We start from the raw sequence: 8,718 nt of genomic DNA, 5'->3' as shown, positions 1-8,718 counted from the left end.
AGAGAGGAAAACTGAAAGAGCTTCTGTCCCTCACAGCAAGACCCAAAGTGCCACAGTATCAAGGGTAAAAAGAAACTCAAACTTTCTCTTTTATCCATATTTTCTAAAACCAGAAGGCTTTATTTAAAAAAATTTAAAAAAAGTTAAGGCAGAGAAATTTTGCCAGGAAAGCAGAGGCCCTTTACCTTTCCTTTCTGCTGAGTGTTATTGTTATTTACTCATAGATGAAGAGCCAAGGGAATGAAAATTTGACTCAAAGAAAGCATAAGCACTAACAGAGATGTTCTCAGTGCAATTTAACAATAATAGTGCTGAATCATCACAGTGAAAAAACACATCACCGCTTTTTGGAAAAAATGTAGTCTTCTAACTGAATCAGTTTCTCTATGGACAAATTTTTGTGGTGACTCCTCTGGAATAAGTCACTCAAAATTTCCTAGATTAAACTTTAAATTACTACCAAGCATACACACTCTGACAAAGCAATTGATTTTTATTTCTACCCCTGATACTGCAAGGCTCTTCCTCACTTTCTAAAGATGCATTACAGGAATATTATAATTAATATTTCTTCTTAAGCCTTTTTGGATCAATCATCATGACCAAGCATGGCAGGTTGCTATTCAAATTTTCTCCATGTATCCTATCCCTGCATATAATGGGTCTTGTGGATGTACATTTCTGTTCCTTTAATCATAATAAAATCTTATTTAAGCAAATGCTTTTCATTTGGAGTATTTTAAATTCATCTGGAACAGGGTAGTCCTGGTTATGTGTATAAATCTGGGGCTTTGCATGGATGGCAAGTTGAACATGAGTCAGCAGTGCCATGGCAGCCCCTGGCAACCTGGGGTGTCCTGGGGGGCACCAGGCACAGCATTGCCAGCTGGGCAAGGGAGGGGATTGTCCCACTCTGCTCTGCACTGGGGCAGCCTCACCTCGAGTGCTGGGGGCAGTTTTGGGTGCCACAATGTAAGAAGAACATCACACTTCTAAGAGTGAGTGCAGAGGAGGGGGACCAAAATGGTGAAAGCTCTCGAGGGCTAAACTGAGTGTCTGAGGTCACTTGGCTTTTTCATCTTGGAGAAGAAAAGGCTGAAGGGTGACCTCATCTCAGCCTACAGCTTCCTTACTGGGGCCAGTGGAGGGGGAGGTGCTGCTCTCCTCTGTCTGGTGACCAGCAAGTGCATGAGAAAATGGAATGAGGCTGTATCAGGATTGGAGCTTAGGAAAATTTTCTTCATCAAGAGGGTTGGTCACTGGAACAGGCTTTTCCAGGGAAGTGGTCATGGTGCCATCATACCTGTTAGAGCTCAAGGAGCATCGGGACAATGCTCTTAGTCATATGGTTCATTTATAGATAGTTCTGTGAGGAGCAGGGAGTTGAACTCGATGATCCTTACGAGTCCCTTTCTGGCTTGAAATATTCTATGTTTCTGTGATTTTTCTGTCTGTATTGGTTCATTGATTTCAGAGAGGTGAGGAATAAGTCTCTCATAACTCTGGACTAAGATAGAATATAGAAACCAATTTTCTGCCAGGAAGGCACCTGTGTGACCCATAGTCCCTCATGAATGCCACTCAAGCTAGTCAGATACAGTAATTCCTGCACAAAACATGAATCATCCAGTTTCTCTGGAACAGTAGTTGATAAGCAGTCAGGAAGGCAGCTAGATATGTGCAGAATTTACGTGCCACTGTGACACAGCATTGCCTCAGAGAACACAGGGGAATGGGAAATGGGAAGGAGTTCTTTACTTATCTTTGAGCTGTGTTTACAAAACTTTATGGGCTTTTATTCAGAAACTAAAGAGAATAATCATGCTAGGTGGTGGGATGTCTATGATGAGTTACCGTTTTTCTCTGGAATAAATTATTCATCTGTTTGCCACTGAAGCAAGAGAGGAAACAGAACTGTGAGGAACTGTCACAAAGAAGCACCAGAAAAGTGAAACCAGAAGATCTTTTTTTTGGGGGGTGGGGAGGGAGGTGCAGCTATTGCAAGAAGGCTATACTCTTTCCTGATTCCAGTATGCACAGCACAGCATCATAGTGCTGGGAAGACTGTGGTAGAATGCTTTTTCAGTTCCACCACACAATATTTGCTTTTTCTACTTGTTTTGGCTTCCCTTGCTCCATCCTCCAAAATAACAAATACTTTGGCAGGATCTAGGGGACACAAGTTGCTGGTAGCAAACATGATCCTGCAAAAGAACAAAGATAACATGACACCACCTTCACTGGTCTGTAAATAGGTCAAATATATTATCTTACTTTCTTTTATCTTAGCTGATTGCTGATCAAGAGATAACAAATGAGGAAGCTTACTGGAAGAGAGTTAGCAGTGTGTTTACTATGGTCTTGGAGTTTCTGTTGATCTGATCATGAAAATAGGGCACCTAAATTTCCATGGACACATAAATTTCAGCAGATTTTTTCTTAAACTGCAATATTTCCAGGTGGTTTTAGTTTTTATCAATTAAAGCATACTTCTTCACAAACAGAAGACACAAAGAAGTACATCTGCTCCTGTGTGTAGACAGATATTTTCAGTGCTGCCTCCTGATTTCTGTTGACTTCACCTGCCAGTACAGCAACAAGCAGTCATATTCTTGTCCTCAGTAGTCACTTTCTTAAAAGAAAAGAAATCCCCATGTATTCCCAGTCCTGTTTTCAAAAACCATTTTGGAATCTGGCAAATCATATCCCCATTAAGGAATGGATGCTGGAGTTCTCAGATCCCAGACAGAGAAATATTTGTTTGAATGCTAAAAGTTTCAATAGCCTTCCACATCTGAGGTACCATAGATTCTGTAATAACAGGCACCCAAAGTACAGGCCCCTAGAGGAATGAGCCTGGATCTAGCCCCAAGTTATGTGCCAGATATCAGACCTCCACCACTCAGCATGGAACAAATCCTCTCCTTTGTGCCAACAAATGAGGCTACAGCTTCTTCTCACCATCCTGAAAGAAGCAAAACAGTTAGCAGCATGTCCTAGGGATTTTAGCTTTCTGCTGTGTCATGAAGAACAGGTAGATTATGCTCTTTTTTTTTTTTTTTTGTCTTTCAGGACAAGTATGGAAGAAGTCTCATACTCACAGCTTTAGGATCTGTCATTAGAGGCTTTTATTGCTCTACCACCACACCCCACGTATATTTGTAATTTCAAGCATGCAAAGAGACAAAATTAGTTCAAAGGATTAGTAAATTGTGCTGATACAAGACTACGCTTGCTTGCTTGCTTTCTTGTGGTCTTACAATAGGAGGTAATTGCACAGAGATGACAGAATTTGACCCTGAGGCCTTACTGTTTATTCCAGCACAAACTGTTCTATTACATAAAAATGCAAGTAATATTGCTTGGTTGAACAGAGTCAGTTATTTGCAAAGACTGGTTTCCTGAAGTTCACAGAGTTGGAGAGTAACTCGTGTTGGAATGGGCAGCTGACAGTCATCTGGTCTTAACTTCAGAAACACATCAGGGCCCTTCCCAGCCAAATGTTGCATATCTTTAAATTTGGAGAATCCACAGTGTTAGGACTAATTTAATTTTAAACACAAATACAAATATTACTAATGTAGAAATAATGTAGACTGTCTAGCCAGCTTAGCTTTCTCCCACCAAATGAGAGTTGGCCACATGTGTGAATGAGCCCCACCACTTCCTTCATTTTGATTCTCCCATGTCAAATCCACAAAGATCTCCATTTTCCCTTACTTTTAAACCTCTTGGAGCCCATGCAGAATACCTCTGAAAACCCAAAGGAGTGTTTAGTCAACAATGTGAACAGGAAATTTCTAGGATGGTAAGCAATGCTAAGGAACAAAAGTGAGATAATAGCTTCATGCCTCACATTTTTAGTCCAGAAGCATAATTTATACTTTATCTACATTTTATTACATGGGAATATCACTGGGATATGGTTTGCACCTGGCCTCTATTTCCTCACTGCTACAGTATTGAACATCACAATAAAAAAAAATTAATACCATATAGTCCAACTGCCTTGTGAAAGAAGCAAATAGTACCAAATTGCATTCTACTCCCACACAAAAAAAAAATTCTAAACTAATTTTGTGCTTATTTCTTTAACTCATTCATCATTTTTCTACCTTTTCTAAATGCTAGCAATAGCACCCCACAGCAGGCAAACTGAATTTCCATTAGTGGCACCTTCAGAGAACAAGAAAATGTTCCTAGAGTTGAACAAATCCTTACAAGGAAGGTTGACTTCTTAGTCACACAGGTAAAATTCCAGTTTAGTGGCTCTGATAAGAAGCCAATAAGAAGTGGGAGAACAGTGAAGTGCCAGATGTGTTTTTGTAAGGAATGGAATTGCAGATCAAAGGGGCCAGAGGATGAATCATTGAACTTCACAGGGCTGTGCACAGGAGCAGTTTTTCTTTCCTCTTCCCTCTTTTTCATTCTGCCTCATTTCCCTTGGATGTGGCTCATTAACTATCTTTCCCCACGGTGCTGACTATCCCCACCCTTACCATGCTCTCCTTTTTCCTCCTTGCCCTTCAGCAATCTCTGCTTCTCTGGGCAGTGAGGGGAGAGGGCAGGGCTGGAGTCAAGGCTTGATTCTAAGAAGACAAATGTCAGGGAGAGGTAAAAAGTGAGAGGACAGTTTGCTCCTCCTACTGCCTGGAGGGACCATCTGCTATGAAATTATGCTGCGTCAGCTACAGAGGCCAAGCCGCATCTCGGTTGCATCTGCAGGAGGTCGGGGGAGAGCCCTTGCCTCCAGCCAGAAGCAGAGAGACATTTCTCTGCCTTTCTTTACACGTCTTCCAGTAACTTTCCTTAGCCTGATGTTGCCTCTGTTCCACTGAATTCAAATCAGTCTCAACTTGTGCACTGGTCTATCTGTGTCCCCAGACAAGGAATTAGTAACCACAGAAACAAGGGATATTAAAAAGGATAGAGGATATTAAGGAAGATAAAGCCAAAGGTCTAGAAAAGGAAGGGAGATACATCAAGAAGAAAGAAATATCTAAAGCAGCTGAAAGGGACTACTGATCTAGTTTTGAACTACACAGAGAGAGTTTTGCTTTTGGCTTTCAAAGAGCAAAAACAGCCACAGATATCAGTACAAAAGATAATAGAGCCATGAAGATCTCCTTACAGCTGAATCCAAATAGTTTGGAAATGCTTTGGTAAACAGCAGATGGTCATCAGGATAATTTAAAAGAAGGTCCTCGGTGCAATAGCCTGCAAGTTCATACTTTTGTCACTCTCACAAAAGTTTGAGGAACAAAATGAAAACCTTCCATCTTATTTTACCTGAGAGCAGAAATGAATGTGAGATCATCTTGTATTACTTATTGTGTATCAGGTCATTAATTTCTCCTTGGTTGTGAAAAGCTTGCTAACTTGAACCACGCAAAGGATGTCAGGTCTCAAGAGATTTAGGTCCCTTGTGCAACAAAAGATGCAATGGCAAAGGCATTGATGAGACATGTTCAAGGGATGCTTATGACACTACAGCTTAGCCAATATCCTTTTCAACCCAAAGGTGAAACTCCACTCCAAGTTCTCATTTTTGGGGTTTCCCTCTTCCAGGACAAAGCATTACTGCTGCTGTATGTGCAGTTAACCAGGTAGTTCAGATCAGTTCCAAGGTTAGCTTAAAAAGCATGAATCTATGAAGAGGCAGCAAGTGCCAAGCAGATCAATGAATACAAAAGATTTTCTGCACACTTCCTCAAGTGAGTATTGGGAAAATTTTCCTGATGAAACTCCTGAAAACACCAACTGCCTTAGGAAACTCCTGGTCATTCCACCAAGCGAGAATATTTGCAAAGAAACCATATGAACAACAGAACAAATGTCTAAATAGTTTCTTAAAAGACAGTCTTTCCTCTATATTCTGCTATTCCACATCAGCACAAGGCTTCTGTTTTGGTTGGGCACTTGTTTAAAAATGTGTGTTGAAGATACACTGACTTGATATCCACATTCTTCATCCCATAATGTGGCACATCCTTCACTATAACACTGGAAGGGGAAGATGGGATCAGCTTTCTGATTCAGTAATTGTGCAGCTGACGTACAATTCCACCCTTTGAGAGATTTCTTTGGAAAAATGACAAGTTTCAGCCAAAGTGCATACAAGCCACACATATATCATTACTCATAATGCAGAACTCTGTATCATGGCTGAGAAATTCAGGCCACTCTTCGTATTTTTGCTGTCATCTGTGTCCTGCTATACTTTTAAAATGCTCACCACCTGAGTCATTCAAAGAAAAACTGCACCCTTGCACATGTGGAAACAGTATGTATATTCATTCACAGGTAAACTGTCTCTTTTCAGATACACAGATCAATCCTTTATCAGAAGTGTTACGCTTCTTACCAGGGCAGATTTTCTCAGGAAAAACAGTGCCTTCATTAATTACAGTGCCTAAGCTAAAGCACGTAGAAATAATACTAAAGTAAGAGGAATTCTGCTGGGACTGTGAAACTTTACCACACCTTTGCCTCTGCAGGTGTGGAACAAAATGCCTCAATAATATTTATACAGGAAACTCACCACACCCTTTGGCAACTCATAAGGTTTTACATAGTGTTAGATTATGTCAGCAAGGATTGCTTGGCAAGGGAAGGCTTGCAAATTTACTTGTAGGAGGTGCACAACAGATCAATATCTACTCCGTTTCAAAATAAAGACACATGTATTATCTACCAAAGCTTTAAAGGGAAAAAGGATACTCAAAGAATTAATATCTCTTTAACTTAAAAAATATTTGAGATTTCAGGCTGATAAAGACTTATCATCTTACATAAAACTCCTTTACAACACAGCCCAAAATCTGTTATAATAAGTCTAGGTGATGCATGTAGTTTTTTTTGTTGTTGACAGTGTTAGGCATAGCTCATGCCATGTTCTCAGTTACACTACGACAGAGTCATCACTCAGGAAAGAGCCCTCCTTAGTACAGAAAATGTTATGTTTGTAGTCATAGAATCGTATGCTGAGGTAGAAGACCCCCATGATGATCATTGCGTCCAACTACTGGCCCTGCACAGGACACCCCAAGAGCCATACAGTGTGCCCTGCAAGTGTTGTCCAAATGCTCTTTGAACTCAGACAGGCTTAGTGTTGTGACCACTTCCTTGGGGATCCTGCTCCAGTGCCCAACCACCCTCTGAGCGAAGAACTTTTTCTTGATAACCAACCTAAACCTACCCTGACTCAGCTTCATGCTGTTTCCTCAAATTCTGTCAGTGGTCATAAGAGTGAAGAGATCAGTACTTGCACCTTCACTTCCCTTTGTGAGGATGCTGAAGACCACAATGAGGTCTCCCCTCAGTCTCCTCTTCTCTAGGCTGAACAGAACAAGTGACCTCATCTGCTTCGCATATGGCTTCTTCTCCAGACCCCTCACCATCCTCACACCCCTCCTTTGGACACTCTCTAATAAGCTTAATGTCTCTTTTCTATTGTGGTGCCCAAAACTGCACACAGTATTCAAGGAGGGGCCACACAAATGCAGAGTAGAGTGCTTATTTTCTAATTTTCTGTGCCCCTATCCTCCTTACGGTTTTTGAATTTAAATCAGACAGAAATTTAAAACAAACAAAAAAATCACACCTACAAAGTGATTAAAATATTATCAGATTTCAAAACTCTTCTCCTCCCCATGCTTCTTGTATCTCCTAAAGTCCTTTTAGAGGTTTGGGGGTATTTAAAAATCCTTTCATGTTTAAAATCTACTGGCCAGCTCTGTCTGCGTCAAAAACTTGAATAGAGTACTCTGATGGATGAATCAGAAATTCTTCCCTGCCAAGTAAATAAAGAGTGCTTGTACTTGTAAAAAATACTTGAGGATGTCAGGGAAACTGAAGAGCTTTCCTTCAAACACAACTTTTTCTTTTGATCTACCTGAAATATAGAACATGTTAGTTGTGAATTAAATCAGATTTCCAAGAGCTACACAGAGTTGAAAGTAAAAATAAGCTACCAATGGGCATGAAAACCAGCCATGGAAAGTTGTATCCTAAAAATAGTGTGTGAGAGCAGAAGCTACTACTTTTCTGTGACAGCAAGTCTTTTTCTCAAGACCCTTATGAAACTTCATAGGGCACTTTATAATGTTCTGTTCAGACATCAAACATATCACCTACTCCAGAACCCAGGCACCAATGAACAGAGCAACACACTGTGTAGTTGAAATGACTGTGCAAAGTTACACTGAAACTGGAGGAAAACAAATGCCTTTATATAGCTGGCCAGGGCACTGGTGTCCTGCCAATATTTGCCCTAACAAAATGGAAACATGAATGACTGCAGTGAAAGGGACCACAGGTTTACATCCCACAGGAAGAATGCTATTAACACAAATATAAGTCTCCTAGTGTGCTGCTGTGTTAACTTAGTAAGGAGGGGGAGTACCACTGCTACTGAGTCACCAGTAGCACCATACAGTGAGTTGTGTCCTCTAGCAATGCTAATTTAAAAGGGTATTAGAAAATATTATCAACCCATCACACTGATAAAGCATATTTTGTCTTCTGAGATGAGCATAATTTTAGTTACTCAGTATGTTTCTCTTATTTTTATTTCCTAACTACCAGCCATGCCATTCAAGAGGTGTTCTAAAAAAGTAGCTGCAAAAACTTATGCAAAAGCACACTCCTCTCATTCAGCCTAACCCAGCATTTCTGTGTAAACAGAACACCTCAGTCTTTTCTGGTAAGGCAGCAAGC

Source organism: Cinclus cinclus, chromosome 1 (genome assembly GCF_963662255.1).
Source record: "Cinclus cinclus chromosome 1, bCinCin1.1, whole genome shotgun sequence".
NCBI lineage: Eukaryota > Metazoa > Chordata > Aves > Passeriformes > Cinclidae > Cinclus > Cinclus cinclus.
The sequence above is the reverse complement of the archived record's forward strand: the minus strand, read 5'-3'. Positions refer to the sequence as shown.